General features: G+C 35.4%; 1 protein-coding gene and 1 pseudogene across 1 annotated transcript in view; one reads left to right on the top strand and one right to left on the bottom strand.

The window, feature by feature from the left end:
- FOXP2 (forkhead box P2) overlaps nt 1-19,710 on the top strand; it is a 643,835-nt gene that overhangs the window by 415,096 nt on the left and 209,029 nt on the right. The gene's annotated exons all lie outside the window — the stretch shown is intronic.
- LOC148092227 (uncharacterized protein C9orf85 homolog pseudogene) lies at nt 3,083-3,346 on the bottom strand (annotated as a pseudogene).

The raw sequence follows: 19,710 nt of genomic DNA, 5'->3' as shown, positions 1-19,710 counted from the left end.
TTGCTTGCTCTAATTTTCATGACTGAATCTCTACCCCAGAGTCTTCACTCACCAGGAATCAGTCAGGTGAGTAACTTCAAGGTAGCTGTGGCCCAGCAGTATTCTAAGCACCAAATTTCTCTTTGCTCAGAAGTCTAAGTATCAATAACTTCCCAGATTTTCTGTTGCTATGCCTTTGTACTTGTCAAGACCTATGCCACCTCAGCTTGGTTTTTCAGCCATCACCTGAACCACTATTAGTGATTCTTGTCAATCTTTAAACTTTGATCTTTTGCCTTCCTAGCTAAAACTTCTACCATAATACCCTAAATCTTTGCTAGTGCTGATCCTGATGTAGTAGCTGCGTTTAGTGTTGGGTCCTGCTTTGGACTTATAAACTTCAGGTATCACTTAAAAATCTTAAGATGGAATAGATATGTTGAAACTCCTTCAAAATGCTAAACAGATTCTTATTTCTTTCCATATTATAGAGATAGTTGCCAGATACTGAATTATTGTAAATTTCAGAAATAATTCAACAAAAACAATAAAGATATTTGACATGAATTGCATTAAGACTCAAATACAGCATTTTCTTTTTGCTTTTCCCAAATTTAAAACATCACAAACAGCACACTATTTTCCAAATAAGCAAGAACATTTTCAAAATTGAGACTGTGATTTAACACCTGTGTGCTAAGCCCTGCACTATGTGAAATCTGAGCTTGTTATTGCTAATGCTCAAAGCACAAAGAGTCTGAGTGGTGACTGTCTAGCATCAGCAAGTAAGCTCACCAGTCAGTTTATGGAATTGAATTATTTGAAACTGGCAGGTGGTTTCTCTTTTCCATAGATTTCATTCTTCTTTTCCTGACAGTGCATGTGTTTGGTGACCGTCACTGTTTATTTAGCTTCTGCACACATTCCATAGGGTTTGTTTTATGTGTGTGTGTTTGGTTTCTTATGTTTCTTGTTATGCTTGGCTACTACTTAGAAAGAGTAGTGGTGGTGGTCTGCTTTGGGTTGGCAGTCAAAACAAACGTGATACTCATTTTGAATATCTGGTTTTAAGTTTACATATAAAAATATAAGCACCATTTATAAAAGTATATTGCTTGAATTGAATTTATTTTTCATCCTGCAGTTGTACCTAAAGAAGTGCCAACAAATTCCAAAATTGCTAAAAAGAGTAAGCATCAGAAGTAAAGTAAAGAGTGGGGATAAGCCACAAAATGAAAAATCCAACCTGAAATAAGGGGAAAAAGTCAAGATATGCTTTACTTTCTACATATAATTTGGAGACATCTCAATTGAAAGGGTTAAAACTCTCACTTATACCTTTCTCCTCCTTACCACCTTTCTTGTTGTTTTACTTGCTGTGTTGTTACAAATAGGTAATCATGTTTCATGCCCCTTGATAGCACATGCTAGGGTATGAGGAGGATGGGAATAAGAAAATAAAAAAATGAAAAATTAGAATAATCAAAAGGAACTTGTAAACAAAAGATATTTGCTTATTATTAACATTGCCACTAATAAACATTAACAATAAGGTATTAGAAAGTATTAACATTTAGAGTGGGTCTGTTTTGGAGGGCCTGTCTTGGATGTTTCCACTCTTGGCTTTCAGAATACTTCCATCTCCCAGTGTTCTTCATATACCTCTGCCTGTTTGTTTTCTGTCTCCTTTAATGGCTCCTCTTTTTATGTCCACTTACTAAATACTTCTTCTCCCCCAGGATACTGCCTTCAGTCTACTGTTCTTCAGCAAAGCAGGACATATACACAGGTTACTTCATCTACCCTCAAAATTTTAGCTGCCATGACCTGAACTTTTCTATTTCCAAGCTGTGATCTCTCCCCAAAACTTCATTTTCATTTAATTATAGCTGTTTATGGGATATTTTTCCTTAGTGGTGGTAGACAACTTACATGGACCACTTATAAAATCGAACATTTTTTCCTTCCTCTAAGTTGCTTTTTCTCTAAAATCCTCTGAGTTCTAGAAACCCTAAGAGTCATCTTTGATTACTCAGTTGCTCCAATGATTTTCCACACTCATCCAATACCGTACTGAATTCCAGTATGTAGTTGCCACCACTCCACTTATTTGAACCTTCATCATGTCTCACCAGGACAGTTGTAGCAGTTTCATAACTGGTCTCTCTGCTCCTGTTATTGACCTTCTCAAGTTTATGTATATATAAAATGAAGTTATGGTCAGTTTACTTTCTTGCTTAAGGAAACCTCCAGCTTTTCACTATTATCTTCAGGATAAGATCCGAGCTATTTGACATGACCTCTTATATTGCTCTTATGCCAAGTTACCTACCCAACCTAATGTCTTCAAGCTCCCTGACTCAGAACTTAATCTTGAGCAATCCTGTTTATAGTTTCCAATACTACATAGTGCTCTTTGCCATAGTTCTTATCATTGCTCATGTCATCCCCTACCTGGCATAAGTCCTCATTATTTTATATATATAAATATATTATATATACATAATGATTAAATTTATATGAAAGGATCATAAAACCAATTTTATAGACAAAGAAAGATTAATTGCTTGGGGCTTGGAGCAGGAATGGAGAGTGACTAAAACCAAGCATGACAGATCTTTCTGAGGTGCTAAGAATGTACTAAAACTGGATTGTGGTGATAATTACACAACCCTGTAAATTTACCAAATCATAAAATCATACACTTTAAATGGGTGAATTTATGGTGTATAAATGATATCTCAGCATTTTAAAAGTATAGAGACAGAATTGTCTCTACATTGTGGAAATAGTTTTACAGAATTTACAGCACAATGAAGGCTGATACTTTTATCAGTGGTTCCCAACCATTCCCAGGTTGAGATCCCTTTTTAACAGCAAAAACAGTGACAATCCTGCATATTTGAATTTAACCTTTAGTATAAATTGAGGAAATACATCATTTCAAGAATACTGTGAACTTTGTAATAATTTTTATTGAATTTGTACTTAATCACATCTGCTACATATAATATAGATAAACAGCAAGATATATTACTTATTCAATATGCTGACAATGCTAAGTGCACATGTGGATTTGTGGGCCTCTAGCAAACTGGTGGGTTCAGCAGTCCTTGAGTTGAAACTCCCTCAAAATCTTTTTGCCTCCTAATGCAACACATTTTTTAGGCTTTGACAATGGTTTGTATTTGCTGTATTTTACATGCCATTCAAGAACTTCTTTACAGCACTGAAATACTCCATCATGAAGTTTTGTATTAATTTTATTGGTTTGGACACTCTTATCAAACTTGTCATTTTTGAAACTAAATGTGTTTTGATGCCTCTGAGGCTTGGAACGGACCACATACCCTCTCTGGGAACTCATCTCCAAGATCACAATCACCACATGCTGGGACAAGAAAGGCATTCTTCTTTCTTTTTCTTTTTTTTCTTTTTTTCTTTTTTTAAAATATGTCTTAATTGATTTCAGAAAGGAAAGGAGAGAGAAAGGTAGAAACATCAATGATAATCGGTTGCCTTCTGCACGTCCCCTACTGAGTATCAAACCCACAACCTGGGCATGTTCCCTGACTGGCAACGGAACCGTGATCTTCTGGATCATAGGTCGATGCTCAACCACTGAGCAACACTGGCCAGGCTCACTCATAATTTAAGATGCTTGTCAATGTTACCCTTATAAAAATATCTTGATTGCCCCTTTTCATTGTCAACTAGAATTTATTACAACTTCTGTAATAATCTTACAAAAATTGCTTGCTCCTTTTCTTAGAACATATTTTATTCCAGTTTGTGGACTAGTTAATGATATACCAAAGCCATGTACTGCTCTAGTGGTGAACATATTTGCTTACTTAGGCACTACCCAGTGACCATCCTAGTGTTTGGGATATAAGTTGCTGAAAGAGTTAATGGGTATCCAGACTTATTGAGACCTGTAGCTTGGCTTTTTTATATTATTTTATTTTCATTTGATTTAGAAAACTTTGCTTTTTATTTATTTTTATTTTTTATTGCATTTATTGAGCAACATTGGTTAATAAGATTATTTAGATTTCTAATGTACATTTCTATGATCCATGATCTGTATATTGCATTTTTTACCCATCATCCAAAGTCAAATAATTTCCTGTCATTATATATTTGACCCTTTTTACACCCCTCTAACTCCCTTTCCACTGGTAACCACCATGCTGTTGTCAGTGTCTATGAGTTTTTGTTTGTTTTTCTTGTTTGTTTATTTATTACTTTTAGTTTTATATCCCACATGTGAGTGAAATCATGATTTCTAACTTTTTCTGACTTACTTATTTCACTTAGCATGATATTCTCAAAGTTCATCCACGTTGTGGCAAATGGTAGTATTTCATCTTTTCTTATGGCTGAGTAGTATGCTATTGTATACATGTACCATAGCTTCCTTATCTAACCATCTATTGAAGGACACTTCAGTTATTTTTATGTCTTGGTGACCATAAATAATGCTGCAATGCATATAGGGGTACATAGGTAAATAATTTTTTTCAAATTTTTAGATACCCAAAAGAGGGGCTGCTGGGTCATATGGTAATTTTATTATTAATTTTTTGAGAAGCTTCCATACTTTTTTGAGAAGTTTTCCATAGTAGCTCCTTTTTTTTTTTTAAATATATCTTTATTGATTTCAGAGAGAGGAAGTCAGAGAGAGATAGAAACATTATGAGAGATGTAAATAAATTTAGTAAATATATTTATATGGAGTATTTAAATATAAGGTAAAGTTTTTAAAAAGTTAGTTGTTTCTGCCTTGTTTTACAAACTATTTAAAATGGGAGTTTGAAATTATACTACTATGACATTCATAGATATATACTTAGACTTAAAAATTTACTTCTTATCAAACTTTAATTAGATAAGGTTTTCCTTTTTCTAATTCTATTAGTTCTATTGTTCTTTTCTAAATTGCAAATGGCTCCAAGTTACTAATAAAATGTGTTTCTGTGTGTGTAGAGGTGAAGAAGTCATGTAAGTCTCCATAGGGATTCTCAACACTTGGTAATAGAAAAACTGAAGAAAATAGAGAGATAAATATAGAACATTCATTACTCTTTATGCCAGGAATTTTACTTGGTGCTTTATATTTATAATATATTTAATCTTCATATCAATCTTGGAAAACTGAAGCTTGGATTGATTAAAACACTAGCTCTCTAGTCCTGGCCAGGTAGCTCAGCTGGTTAGAGCATCGTCTTGATACACCAAGGTTGTGGGTTGGATTCCCAGTTAAGGCACATATAAGAATCAACCAATGAATGCATGAATAAGTGGAACAGCAAATTTATCTCTCTCTTTCTTTCTGTCTCTCTCTCTCTTTGCTTTCTCCCTCCCTCCCTTCTTCTCTCTCTAAAATTAAAAAAAGACACTAGCTTTCTAAGTTGTATTTACAGCTAATAAATATAAAGCAGTTATTCCAACCTGATATAGAATCTGAAAAGATTTCTACTTACGTTCTGATTGTATGGCCACCAGTTTTCAAGAACAAATATCATACCTGCCTTTAGATCCAGTAGTTTAAATATAGCTCCCATTACATTATATAAGCACAGAGGACAGATTTACTTCCAAAGCCTTGGTGCCAGAGCAGAAGTAAGGAGGTCAATGCAAAAGTCTCCCCTTAAAGTGGACCTGGGCTGAACTATAGAAGCCACAGTGGGAAGGCATCAGCAATCTACTTATTAAGAGTTATCTCATTTTAACATACTATGTGAAACTAGTACACTATGGTGGACTCAAAAGTCTAGTTAGGGGTTTAGTTAAACTAGAATTCTTCTAGGCCCCAACATTAAAAAAACTTGTAAAAAAATGCCTCTTATCTGTACCCAAAATGAATGCAAACAGTTGTATCTCCCTCCTCCTTCAAATCATTTGCCAAAAAAGGGAGACTTCTGTTGCATACATTGAAATGACTCCAGACTACAAGAACCACCACCACAGCAACATTTGAGATTAATGTGGTAGATGCCGCCAGGTCTGACACCATCTCAGCCACATCTCTAGGTCTAAGTCAAAAATATCTCTCAGACCTCACAATTTTACTTCAACTTTAAGCCTATAAGGGTAACTGTGCATGATTAAACCTAATAGCATTTTCCCAAACACCAAAAGTAAGATATATATACATAAATTAGGCTTTTGGCTATCTTTTCCCTGAAGCCCCATCCACAGCCCTGTCTGCATCATTGCCAGACTTACAGAGTTCTGCTTGAAGAGCTATAGATCTTTTATATTTTCACCACCCTTTTAAGAAGTAAACTTCTCTTTTATGCATGCCTTAAAAACATAAGGTAGATGTAAACTTTATCTTTCTGATTTAGAGATTGAGTGTTAGCATATGTGACATCTAATGGTAGCACTGTACAATACATTCTGTACATATGATGACTTCCATAATATCACAACAGCAAATTCCAGTATGATAGGGCCTCTCAGAATTACTTATAAAATAGTCGAATATACACCATCTGTGACTACTGTCTTACATTAGCTAATTATACTGGCACATGGGACTAATACAAATATTAATTGAAAGGCTAGACACATCAACAAAATTAATAAAAAAAAGAAAACTTTTCTATGGCTTAACATTAGACTGATATAGATTCTCTTTACGTGTAGCATACAAAAGCCTTGTTTCTCACAAAGTTATTTTTCTCATTGTAAACCAGTTAAAATCAGACTCTGATTTATTTTTATTGGTTTTAAATAAACTAAAGCTTACATTTTCAACCCAATTGAAAATTGAGATAATAGCATATGATCAGACATAATATATAAGATTTAGTGATTGCTGTTTAGGGATTTTTCCTCAAAGGATTTGCTGTAAACCACTATGTACCTCACTGCTCACAAACCTTTGCAATTGAATTGTTAGGTATTTTTCCATTTTGTGCAGTTATTGAGCAAACGAGTATACTTTTGGCAATTTATACCTACTTTTTCCACAAAATGTCATTACTTGAGCCTCTTCATTCATCCAGTCTCATACTCTGCTGTTTCTCCCAAACTGATATCTTTTGGTTTGTTCAAGTCCTGTTTCCCACACTATTATTAATTATTATTATTATTATTATTATTATTATTATTATTTAAATATATCTTTATTGATTTCCGAGAGAGGAAAGGAAAGGGAGAGAGAGAGAGATAGGAACATCAATGATGAGAGAATCATTGATCGAGCCCGCAACCCAGGCATGCGCCCTGACTGGGAATTAAACCCCGATCACCTGGATCCTAGGTCGAGGCTCAACCGCTGAGCCACGCCGGGCCCGGCCCACACTAGTATTTTTGGATTGTTTTCTAGGTATATGGATAAGTCATTGGTGAGGTGACTTGGGTTCTTACTCAAGAGAGAATTATGACAAGCTTGAAAGCACAACTGTTACAATCAGAAGAAATACTGGAGCCCTTCTTGATACTAGCTCAACAAAATAACTTGAAAGCTAAGTTTTATCTCTATATATCTAAGGCAGGACTTTCAGACCACAATAAAGCATGCATCCATCCATTCTCCATCCATTTATTCATTCACTTATCTGTTTATCATATACTAATACAGCACTAGAAATCAGTGCTCAAGTAATATATGTCACAACATAAAACAATAAAAAAGTGTTTTAAAACAGTGAAACAATATATTTTAAAGTCTCCCATAATTCTCCTCTACCAAAATGTACACAAATATGTTTATTATTTGTTCATTTTTATACATACATTTTGCAGTTTAAAGGTTACATTCCTCAATTTTACAATTATATTCAATTACATTTAAATTACATTCTTACAACTTCATATTCTCCAATCTTTAAATTTTAATGAAGTTCTCCACATGCTTTGAAGAGTTTATAACAATTTCAAGTGTGGGGGATCAAATTTTAAGTCAGTTTTTATTAGAAAACATTCAAGGCTACATAAAATAAAAGAATGGAAAATTTATGCAGAAATATCAAGTTCTTACCCTATGTAAGGCTCGATGGTAGTAAATAGAAAGATTGGATCTTATGATAGGGCTCTGAGCATGGCCATAATATAAATTCGATGAACTAGTGATTTTTTAGCATTACCCCAAGGAATTTGGAAAAAGATGTCTGTCTTGGTACTTTAAAAGTTAGACGTTTTCAGAATATTTAAAAGTAATTTAGAGATAAATATGACTGCTTAAGGTAGTAAGAATATTTTCTCATTAATATTTTAAAACATTTTTTATATTGGAGCAATATTCAGAAGAAATTGAAGGGAGAAAGAGATCTTAAATTGCCATTGAAAAATCAGAATAGAAACAGCTATTCTGAAGGAACTTAAAAATTTCTAATTAAATCCACTAATTTTTTAAAATGAGAAAACCGAGGCCTGAAGAATTTAAAAGACATAGCTCAAGCACATATCTTCATTGTGATTAAATATATACAAAGACAAATTGCATCAGAACTTCTTGACAACTTAGTAGTAGAAACAGCTCATAGCTAGTTCTATCCTAGGACTGAGTAAATTAGGTACTTTTTGGCTTTTCATCATATACCAAATTCTTGCTCAGCATTTAACATTTCTTATTCCTAATAATAAAGAGCTATAGATTTTAATGTAGTTATTATTCTCAGTATTTCAAGACAAATATATTTTTAAAAGACTTGAACTGTACCTTATTATAGAATATGGAAAGATATATGCCATGAAGCCCCTCCTAGTAGGAAAAAAGCACTAAGCATACAGAAATAATGTTAGAAAAATATTTTTAGGATAAAAGCAATATGTGTGTTAAAATTAGCATAGGCATGTAGCAGTGAATGAAAGCTGTATCTGTTTAATTTAGTTAAAGTAGAAGATAACCTACTTGTCATTTTCTTAAAAATACTGGCCCAAAGCACTTCTAAAAGTGTTCTGGGCTTCATCAGGAAGAGTTCTAGAGAGAAACAGGTATCCTGAGTTCTAAAATCATAGTAAATTTATAGCTAGAGATTTATGAGGTATTGAAGTTGGCAGACCTCAAGAAGGAAATATAGTGTCCACTTTTCTCAAAATCCTGGCCAACACTTGTTTGTTTATTTGTTGATGGTAGCCATTCTGACAGGTGTGAAGTGATACTTCCTTGTGGCTTTAATTTGCATCTCTCTGATGATTAGTGACTGGCAATTTTTTCGTATGTCTCTTGGCCATCTGTATGTCCGCTTTGGAGAAATGTCTATGTAGGTGCTTTGCCCAGTTTTTTTTTTTTTTAATTAAATTTAAATTATTTTTTTTTACCTTTGCAATGTTTTTTTGTTTTTATTTATTTATTTTTGTTTATTTTTGTTTAAATTATTACAGATGTCCCTTTTTCTCCCCATTGACCCATTCCACCCGATCCCATCTCTCTCCACAACATTGTCCATGTCCTTGGGTTATGCATACATGCATATATATTCTTTGCTTAATCTCTCCCCCTCCACCCACCCGCCTCCCTCTTTCCATCTGACATTTGTCAGTCTGAGATATGCTTCCATGTCATTGAATCTATTCTGTTCATCAGTTTATTGACTTCTTTAGATTCAACATATAAGTGAGATGATGTGATGTTTCTCTTTCTTTCCCTGGCTTATTTCACTTAGCATAATATTCTACAGGTCTATCCATACTATCCCAAAGTGTAAAAGATGCTTCTTCTTTATGGCTGCATAGTATTCCATGGTGTATATGTTTGTCCCACAGTGTTTACCCACTCATCTACTGATGGGTACTTGGGCTGATTCCAGATCTTAGCTATTGTAAATTGTGCTGCTATGAACATAGGGGCGCATATATTCTTTCTGATTAGTGTTCCAGGATTCTTAGGATATATTCCTAGACATGGGATCACTGAGTCAAAAGGCAGCTCCATTTTTAATTTTTTGAGGAACCTCCATACGGTTTTCCATAGTGGCTGCACCAATCTGCATTCCCACCAGCATTGTACTAGGGTTCCCCTTTCTCTACATCTTCATCAGCACATGTCATTTGTTGATTTGCTGATGGTAGCCATTTTTAGAGGTGTGAAGTGATACCTCACTGTGGTTTTACTTTGCTTCTTTCTGATGATTAGTGACATTGAGCATTTTTTCATATGTCTCTTGGCCATCTGTATGTCCTCTTTGGAGTAGTGTCTGTTCAGGTCCTTTGGCCATTTTTAAATTGGGTTCCTTGTCTTACTCTTCCTGAGTAGTATGAGTTCTTTGTACACTTGAGAAATTAGCCCCTTATCAGATACATCCTTGACAAATATGTTTTCCCAGACTATGGGATTCCTTTGTATTTTGAAGCTAATTTATTTTGCTGTGCAGAAGCTTTTTAGTTTGATGCAGTCCCATATGTTTATTTTTTCTTTTGTTTCTTTTGCCTTAGGAGATGTATCAGTGAAAATTCTACTACGTGGGATGTCTGTGACTTTACTGCCTATTTTTTCTTCCAGAATTTTTATGGCTTTGTGACTTACATTTAAGTCTCCTATCCATTTTGAGTTTATTTTTGTGTATGGTGAAAGTTGGTGATCTGGTTTTATTGTTTTGCATGTACCTGTCCAATTTTCCCAGCACCAGTTATTGAAGAGCCTGTCTTTACTCCACTGAATGCTCTTGCCTCTTTTGTTAAATATTAACTGACCATAATGGCTTGGGTCTATTTCTGGGGTCTCTGTTCTGTTCCATTGATCTATAAGTCTGTTGTTGTACCAATACCAGGATATTTTGATTACAATGACTTTGTAGTACACTTTCATATTCGATAAAGTGATCCCTCCCACTCTGTTCTTTTTTCTCAAGATGGCTGCAGATAGTGGGGGTCTTTTTTGGTTCCATATAAATTTTCAAAATGTTTTTTCTAGATCTGTGAAATATGCTGTTGGTATTTTAATAGGAATTGCATTGAATTTATAAATTACTTTGGGTGGTATGGACATTTTAATGATATTCCTTCCAATCCATGAACATGGTATATTCTTCCACTTGTTTATATCTTCCTCTTTTTCTTTTTTCAGTGTCCAGTAGTTTTCTGAGTAAAGTTCTTTTACATCCATGGTTAAGTTTATTCCTAGATATCTTATTTTTTTAGTTGCAGTGGTAAATGGTATTTTTTTTTTTTAGTTTCTCTCTCTGAAAGTTCATTGATGCTGTAGCAGAATGCCATTGATTTCCAGATGTTGATTTTGTATCCAGCTATTCTCACAAATTTGTTTATCAAATCTAGTAGTACTTTGATGGTGTCTTTAGGGTTTTCTATGTATAATGTCTTGTCATCTGCAAATAATGACAGTTTTACTTCCTCCTTTCCAATTTGCATACCTTTTATGTTTTCTTCCTCTCTGATGGCTGTGGCAAGGACTTCCAGTACTATGTTGAGTAAGAGTGGTGAAAATGGACATCCCTGTCGTGTTCCTGTTTTTAAGGGAAATGGTTTTAGTTTTTGCCCATTGAGTATGATGTTGGCTGTAGGTTTGTGATATATGAGCTTTATTATGTTGAGATATAATTCCTTTCATCCTACTTTGCGGAGAGTTTTTATCAGAAATGGGTGCTGGATTTTGTCAAATGCTTTTTGTGCATATATTGATATGATCATATTTTTGTCCATTTTGTTTATGTGATGTATCACATTTATTGATTTGTGTATGTTATACTGGCCTTCCATCCCCTGAATCAATCCCAATTGGTCATGGTGTATGATCTTTTTAATGTATTGCTGAATCTGCTTTGGTAATATTTTGTTGAGGATTTAGAATCTATGTTCATCAGGGATATTGGCCTGTAATTTTCTTTCTTTGTAGTATCTTTTTCTGGTTTTGAAATTAGGATGATGCTGGCCTTATAAAAAGTTTGGGAGTTTTGCTTCCTCTTGAAATTTCTGGAATAGTTTGAATAGAATAGGTGTTAATTCTTCTTTGAATGTTTGGTAAAACTCGCCTGTAAATCCATCTGGTCCAGGACTTTTGTTTGCTGGGAGTTTTTTGATTACTGCTTCAATTTCATTAGTTGTTATCAACCTATTCAGGTTTTCTGCCACTTTTGATTCAACTTTGGAATGTTGTATGCTTCAGGAATTTGTCCATTTTCCCCATGTTGTCCAATTTGTTGGCATATAGTTGCTCGTAGTATTTTCTTATAATCCTTTGTATTTCTGTTCAGTTGGTTGTTATATCGCCTCTTTCTTTTCTGATTTTATTTGTTTGGGTCTTGTCTCTTTGTTTTTTAATGAGTCTTGCTAAAGGTGCCTCAATCTTATTTATCTATTCAAAGAACCAGCACTTGGTTCATTGATTTTTTTAATTTTTTTAAATCTTTAGGTCATTAATTTCTGCTCTGATCTTTTTTATTTCCTTCCTTCTACTTCCTTGGGGCTTTTCTTGCCATTCTCATTCTTGTTCTTTTATTTGTTGTGTTAGGTGGTTCATTAGAGCTTTTTCTTATTTCTTGAGATAAGCTTGTAATGCTATGAATTTTCCTCTCAGGACTGCTTTTGCTGTGTCCCATAGATTCTGGGTTGTTGTCTGTTCATTTTTGTTTTTTTTTCCATGAAGTGTTTGATTTCTTCCTTGATCGCATTGGTAACCCATTCATTGTTTTATAGCATGATATTTAACTTTCATGTTTTTGAATATTTTGGAGTTTTTTTATAGTGGTTGATTTCTAGTTTCATGGCATTGTGAACTGAGAATATGCTTGATATTATATCTATCTTATTGAATTTGTAGAGATTTGCCTTGTGCCTGAATATGTGGTCTATTTTTCAGAATGTTCCATGTGCACCTGAGAAGAATGCACATTCTACTGCTTTGGATGAAATGTTCTGTAAATGTCAATTAAATCTATTATGTCTAGTGTGTCATTTAAGGTTTTTTTCCCTGTTGATTTTTTGTCTTAATGATCTATCCAATGATCACAATGGGATGTTGAATCCCCCACTATGATTGTGCTGCTGTCAATCTTCCCCTTAAAGTCCACCAATAAATTTTTTATATATTTAGGTGCTCCTATATTTGGTGCATAAATATTTATAAGGGTTATTTTCTCCTGTTGGATTAATCCTTTTATTACTATGTAGTTACCATCTTTGTCTCTTGTTATGGTCTTTATTTTGAGGTCTGTTTTGTCAGAAATAAGTATTGCTGTTCCAGCCTTTTTTTCCTTTCCATTTGCTTAAAATATTTTATTACATCCCTTCACTTTTAACCTGTGCGAATCTTTACCTCTCAGGTGGGTCTCTTTAGACAGCATATATTTGGGTCCTGTTTTCTTATCCATTCAGCTACTATATGTCTCTTGATTGGACCTTTTATTCTATTTACACTTTAGGTTACTATTGATATATACTTATTTAATGCCATTTCCCCCCTTTATGCTGATATACCTTTCTCTCACCATTCCTTCTTTTTCTTAGAGCAGTTCTTTTAGCATTTCCTGCAATGCTGGTTTGGTGGTACTGAATTCTTTTAACCTTTTTTCGTCTAAAAAGCTCTTTATTTCACCTTCAATTTTAAATGATAGTCTTGCTGGATAAAGCATTCTTGGTTGCTTGTTCTTGCTTTTCATTACTTTGAGAATTTCATGCCACTCTCTTCTGACCTTAAGAGTTTCTGTTGAGGATCTGATGTCAGCTTTATGGGGGCTCCCTTGTAGGTAATTGTTTGTCCCTCTCTTGCTGCCCTTAATATTTTCTCTTTGTCTTTGACATTTGCCATTTTAATTATGATGCACCTTGGAGAGGGTCTCTTTGGGTCCCTCTTATTTGGAACCCTCTGTGCTTCCTGAACTTGTGTGGCTTTCTCCCTCATCAGCATAGGGAAGTTTTCTGTCATTATTTCCTCCACCATGTTCTCTATCCCTTGCTCTTTTTCCTCCCCTCTGGCACTCCTATAATGCCAATGTTTTTTTGCTTCATGTTGTCCCAAAGCTCCCTTAGACTGTCCTCATGCTTTTTAAGTGTTTTTTCTTTTTGGTGCTCTGACTGATTGGTTTTTTCTACCTTGTCTTCTAAGTCACTTATTCTATCCTCTGCTCCATTGAGCCTGCTTTTGATACCTTCCAGTGTATTCTTGATATCAGATACAGCATTCTTTATTCCTGTCTGATTTTTGTTTATGTTGTGTATCTCTTTTTTCATATGTTCACTACATTCCTTGATCATACCATCTAATGCTTTGTTGTTTTTTTTTCCTTTAATTTCTTTGAACACCTTTATAATCAATACTCTGAACTCTGTTTCTGATAGCTTGCTTAACTTTATCTCATCAAAGTCTTTTTCTGGTGCTTTTCCTTTTCTTCAATTTGGATGTTATTTCTTTGTCCCCCATTTTGATAGGTCTTAGTGTTTGTGTCTATATATTAGATATATTTGCTATCCCCCAATCTTGTGGTGAGGGATTTTGTATTGTGAGTCCAGTGGAATCCAAAGGTGTATTTTCCTTATACTTCTGAGCTCTTTGCTCTAGGTGTGTCCCTTTTGTGGGTTCTTTGGCTGTGATTGGGTCTACATTGTTGTTGACCAGTCCTTGGGAGGACTCTCCTCTCAGATTGGCTAACTTTGTGTCTCAGCCCTAACGTCATCATGTAAGCTGCTGTATGTGTGCTGGCAAGGCAGGAAAATACACAATTAAAATTCCAGGAAACAATGGGTATCTTACAAACTATCTTGACAATCACAATTAAAAGAACCCAAATGAAAAAAGAACTGTGAGAGTGAAGGGAGAACACAAATTCTAGAGGAGGAAAAAAATAAGGTAAAAAGAAAAAAGCAAGTAAGAAAGAATAGTAAAGCTCAGAGAGAGAAAAGTATATTGTTAATAGTGACAAAAATTTAGAAAATAATAATAATAAACTAAAATGTAAAAAATAGAAAAGCTACTGGGAAGTAATATAGGCAGAGAAAAGATTCTGAAAGAAGGGCCAGCAAAAATTAAGGGAGAGAATAGGAATAAGATGATAGTTGAAAATGAAAAAATAAAAATACAATAAAGAGAATAAGAGAAACTAACTATCAAACAAAAAGGAAGACAGAAGGGAAGAAAACAAAAGAAAGAAAGAAAAGAAGAAGAGAATAATTATGCCAATGGATCAAGAGAAGAAGGAGAGATATAAAGCTTTGGCAGAAAGAGAGTCCAATAAGACATTTGGGGGAACCTATAGAGAAAAGCAGTAAACTTGCTTGGTATAATGATAAAGTCCCAGCAATTAAGCAGGGAATATCAAGAAAGTCTTGATAGTAGAAGGAAGGATAAAATGAAGCAAAGCAAATAAAACAAAACATAGAAACAAAACAAAAAACAAGTAAAGCATCACAAAATTCTTTTATTAAAAAAATATATATATTAATTAAAAATTTTAAAAATTAAAAAAAATTATCGTAAAATTTAAAAAGAAGAAAAAAAACAAATATATATTTTCCCCTTTCTCTTCTTCCTAAGGGAAAAAGAGAAAAAAAAAAACAAACAAAAACAAAAACAGAAAAAGGAAAAAAAAAGTCAATTCGTTGAGTTTCTTCTGGGTAGCTTATGTTTGTGGATGCAGCTCGCTGTTTGGTATGCTGATTTTTGTTCTCCTAAGAGGTGCTTGTTTTTCTTCCAATGTGAGGAGCTGTCTAGGTTTGGCTCTGGTGTCTTCAGATAGATGGTTGATCTGAGGCTCTCTATGGACCCCCTCCTCTTGTCTGCTATTTTGCTACCTTGTAGTTTCCTGGTCTTACTTGTGAGTCCTCTGTAGAGTCTGTAGGGTGCAGGATGGCGAGTGTGACTTGGGATAACACGTCTCTTACTTAGAGGTTTTGCTGTCAAGCACTCACTGTGAGGTAGTTAGCCTCTGCTCCACGGCCAGCTCCTCTGTCTTTACAGGGTCCTTTGATTCTAGTTCCCTATGCACTGGCCTGCTGCAGCTTCGGATTGACTTCAGCATGTTGCCTTTTTTGTATGGGTCGTTTCAGCAACCTCAGCTCAGTGGGTTTAATTAAAAAACATTCTGGTGAGCCCTTTGCCTGCCCAGCCCCCAGCAAAGGTTTTTAGCTTTTCCTCCAGTTCCCAATCAATAGTCCCTGAGAGTCTTATACTTGTAATGTTCTCCTGTGAGCTGTTCTCCCTTCCCCCTCAGGACTGTGCCCTGTGGGGATATCTGGAGTCTCAGTGAGCTGAACCAGGCCCTTTGCTGTTGGGGGTGGTGCTCCCAGGCAGCAGGAGAGGCAGGTATGCTCTGCCCCTCCCTTCCCAGACCTGGTTGGCTGGTTTCACCAGGTGCACTGTACCTCAAGCAGTCACCTGTGCAGACACCAATCTCAGTTTCCTCTGGCCTGTCTGCCAAGTGCACACCAGGCAAGTGGGAGCCAGTTGAGAGATCATAAACTAAAAAATGCACAAAGCAACACACAAGCAGAGAGTCTGCCCTGCAAGATCCCACCACCCATGCGCCAAAGCACCCCATAGAAGGGGACCCAAAGTCAGCTCCACACAGATGCCCTGCACCAGTGATCTCAGTAAAGCTGGGGTGGCTCCATGAGCCACCAGGGCACCCTCAGACTAGTCACAAATCCCAGACTCTTTGCACCTGGAGCTCAGGACAAGAGGGCTCTCCTCCCCTTCCCTGGACTACACAGATGAAATGCTTTCTGGGGCTCAACGCAATGCCTTACAGGGAGGCAGAGGGTTCCTGCATGTAGCTGCTCAGTGCAGACCTATGGTCCCTTACTACTCGGGTGCCACATACTTTGGCATAGCCTTTCCTATGGTGAACACCCTGAGCATTTGACACCAGTTGTGTCTGCCATTAAAAGCTTTGTTTTGCTAGGAAGGCACCATCCCCTCCTTGGGGACTCACTGCTCCCCTGGGTCCCTCTGCCCTCCAACCAAGCACGCCTTACCCTCTCCTCTGCTCTGGGTATGAGATCCCCACATTTGGATGCAGGTCTGCATTCCCAAGGGGAGAGAAATTTGCAGCTTCCAAGCCTTGGGGCTTGGAGCCCAGCATAAGCTTCAGGGAGAATTCCCCCTTTCTACACCCCCCTCTCTTACTGAACTCTATGATATTTCTTCAGTGCTCCCTACTTGCAATATGTCCACTCAGGTATGTTTTTCTGGTTTTTCCAAGCTGGCTATGTAGTATTTTAGGAGTAAATGGTATCCATGTCTAGGAGCAGGGGCACTATGTTATTTCTTATAGTGCTGCCATCTTCCCTCCTCCCCCATTTGCCCATTTTTTAATTGGATTGTCTTTCGTGGAAAACAGTATGGAGTTTCCTCAAAAAATTAAAAATTGAACTGCTATTTGACCCAGTGATCCCACTTTTAGGAATATATCCTAAGAAACCTGAAACACCAATCAGAAAGAATTTATGCACCTTAATGTTCATAACAGCACAATTTATAATAGCTAAGATCTAGAAATAGTCCTGGTGCCCATCAGTAGATGAGTGGACAAAAAAGCTGTGGTACATTTACATCATGGAATAATACTATGCAGCTGTAAAGAAGAAAGATATTTTACCCTTTGGGACAGCATGGATGGAACTGGAGAGTATTATGCTAAGCGAAATAAGCCAGTCATAAAAGACAAGTGCCGCACAATCTCATTTATATGTGGAATATAATGAATGAAATAAACTGATGAACAAAAGAGATCCAGAGATATAGAAGCATGGAACAGACTGAGGGATATCAGAGGGAAGGCAAGGAGGCAGAGAGACTAATTAAAGAACTTATATGTTTATATGCATAACTTATGGACAGAGGCATTTGTATGGGGAAGGCCTGGGGGTGGGGTGGATGCAGGGTGGAGGGGATTAATGAGGGGGGAAAGTGGAAATCTGTAATACTAAAGATAAAATAAAAAATAAAAAAAGAAAGAAATATAGTAAAATATATTTTTAATGAAAAACATCTAAGAAAAAATAACTAAAGTCATTAAGATATTGGAGACACTTTTTTTTTAAATATATCTTTATTGATTTCAGAGAGAGGAAGGGAGAAAGAGAGGGAGGGATAGAAACATCAACGATGAGAGAGTCATTGATCGGCTTTGAGCCCGCAATCCGGGCATGTGCCCTGACCGGGAATTGAACCCCCATCGCCTGGATCCCAGGTCAATGCTCAACCGCTGAGCCAAGCCCGGCCGGGCTGGAGAGACCTTTATAAAGAATGGGAATGAACAAGGATATGTTATCATAATCCATCATAATGAGACATGGATATATTGATTGGGAATTTCACCAAATTCCTCATACCTCAAACTTTATGGGCCTCTTTGGTCTCTTTCAGGACTAAATAAATAGGAATATTTATGAGTTTTTAAGTAGTATAAATTTTATTCAGGATTATGCCTAACTCAAGAATAAGTTGAAAAGTAATTTAAATACATTTATGAATGATGGATGAATAATTATTATGGTCACATAGAAAAATTGACATTATTGAGAACCAAAGGACTGGGTCTGGCATATGTCATTTTCTTATGCTTTCCTAAGTAAGATGAGGCTGAACTCTAGTCACTGAAACCAGCAATCTGTACCACAAATAAGGTATTAAGTTAGCCTTACTAAGCCATGAGCTCTGTCTAGTAAATTATTTCTGTAGAGTTACTCTTTGCATTCAGACCTGATTCAGTAGAGTTCTGGTAGGTGTGGCCAAGAAGAGTAAAATATGAATAGTTGTGATACCATGGATCCATCCTTGTGTATTCATCTTTTTATTAATCTTCTTATCTTTTCTTTCTTTGTAAATGAACCTACACATCATTACTTTCAATGTGTTATATTGGTACTTGGCTATGTTTCTCCCTCCCTCCATTTATGTAATTAAGGTATATTTTTTAAAAAAGTTGTGTGCTTCAAGTTAGTATTTAGAAATGTTCTTATAGGTTCCCCCCCTTTTTTTATAAATAGGCAAACCAAGACCCTAAAACCATATTGTGGTGTTTTCTATGATATGGTGACTGATTTAAAAATGTATCATAACTAATAAGGCTTTGTTTTTTAAGTAGAATAAAATGAGAATTTAGACATCAATTTAAATTATTTCTTTTGTAAACACTGACTTCTTTTTTCCCTAGACCACTTTCCAGTAGTGTGCCCCCTTCCCAACTCATTGGTAGATTTTATCTCTTTAAAATGTAATTAAATTTTGTAAAAGTAAGCTATTTTTAAAGATCTGTGAGTCCTGAACATTATTGCAAACAGTATTTAAAAAGGATCCTTATGGTCTGAAATCAATAGGGTATTCCAGCAGATTTGCTTATCAAAATCTTACAGAAAACACTATGAGGCTTTTACAGCTGAAAAAATTATGCTGTTTCTTTTCCAATGAAGGAGTCATAGCTAGTAGACATGCCTGTACATGGAAGCACACTTTTGGAAATATAGATAGAGAAATTAAAAGAAAGGTAAAATTTTATTTTCTACACAGAGATAAGATTAACAGTGAATTAATTACAAAATTTTAGGTAGAATAACCTATAAGTAAGATTTTTAAAAGTTTTCTTAGGATTTATCCAGAAACAAAAATCTATATTAACATTTTCTTCAAATATCAGAAATTAAAAAATTACACATTTTCATACTATAGATTACCATAGTAATTCACTACTTGTTAACTAATGAGTTGCTTAATAGCTTGTCACTTGTTCACATCAGACTATCTGCCTAATGGCATTTTGCTTATTTTTAAACTATGCTATTTGGATCATTATGAATGTTACTAAGTTCTCTCATTTATTCTTAGTT

This window comes from Miniopterus natalensis, chromosome 10 (assembly GCF_054644295.1).
Source record: "Miniopterus natalensis isolate mMinNat1 chromosome 10, mMinNat1.hap1, whole genome shotgun sequence".
Lineage (NCBI taxonomy): Eukaryota > Metazoa > Chordata > Mammalia > Chiroptera > Miniopteridae > Miniopterus > Miniopterus natalensis.
The sequence above is the reverse complement of the archived record's forward strand: the minus strand, read 5'-3'. Positions and strand labels throughout refer to the sequence as shown.